Raw genomic sequence first — 1,071 nt, forward strand, 5'->3', positions numbered from 1 at the left:
TATTATAGGTAATTACATGACATGTCTTGTATTTTTCATTGAACTATTAGCAAGATTAACACATTTCACCTGCAGTTTCTAGACATCCCAGTGATTCCAGACCTGGAGGAGGTTCAAGAGGAAGACCTCACCATGCAGATCGCTGCTCCACCAAGGTATCCAAGAAAACAAACTCTCATATGCTTCAAGATCTGCTTGATCTTGTTGAGAAACTTAGTTAATTAAGCTGTCTATATGCTAGCTTAAAAGGCACTTTGGTACTTAATAAAGAGACTTTCTTTCCATTAACATTCCTGCTGGATATATGAAATTTACTTAAGGTTTAAACACATAGGTAAAATGACAATTGGAGGGTTTTTTTGGTGCCAGTGACCCCAAAAGATGATGATCCCCTTGTTTTTTATTTGCTCTAGACATGTTTAATGAATGTCTTAACACAAGCCTGTGCACTCATATCTGTCAAAAATGTGTGGATATGTGCAAACTGCTGAAGTGCCTCATAAGTAATGAGTTTAACAATCAGTGTTCATGACTAAGGTTTCTCATAATATTTAATCTGAGTTTAAATTCATTCTTAATTGGATCGAAGGAGCTGAAGCGTCTCAGAATTTCATCTGGTCAATTTAAAAGGAGGATAAAATAGTCTTTGAGACGCCAAAGACAGACACGTGTTTATGGATCTCTCTTGTCTGCAGTATCCAGGTGAACAGAGTTATGACCTACAGAGACCTGGACAACGACCTCATGAAGTACTCGGCTTTTCAGACCCTGGTGAGACACTCACCCGTCATTCCTAAACAACACCGACTGTGGCTTTGTCCAAATCGAGGATCTTGTAAGGCAGCATAAAGTTACTGCCTAATTCATCCTTCACGTCCTACAGTGTCTGTTTTGTTTTTTTGGACTACCCTGGCATTATATTGCAATGCTTCAGTATTTTCAGTATAATGTTTTATCTGTATTGCATGTTTCTCAGGATGGAGAGATTGGCCTGAAGCTGCTTACGAAGGTTTTAGCCCCGGAGCCGGAGGTGAGAGAGGTGAGCTCTGCCAGTAAATATAGCGTCTGTCC

General features: G+C 39.7%; 1 long non-coding RNA gene across 1 annotated transcript; it reads left to right on the forward strand.

The window, feature by feature from the left end:
- The first annotated feature begins 87 nt into the window (after positions 1-87).
- On the forward strand, positions 88-1,024 carry LOC107574387 (uncharacterized). Its single transcript, XR_001607664.1, has 3 exons — positions 88-155; positions 696-771; positions 977-1,024. It is a non-coding gene; the product is annotated as an uncharacterized lncRNA (long non-coding RNA).
- Positions 1,025-1,071: the final 47 nt, after the last annotated feature.

Source organism: Sinocyclocheilus grahami, unplaced genomic scaffold, assembly GCF_001515645.1.
Source record: "Sinocyclocheilus grahami isolate Dianchi unplaced genomic scaffold, SAMN03320097.WGS_v1.1 scaffold2206.1, whole genome shotgun sequence".
Lineage (NCBI taxonomy): Eukaryota > Metazoa > Chordata > Actinopteri > Cypriniformes > Cyprinidae > Sinocyclocheilus > Sinocyclocheilus grahami.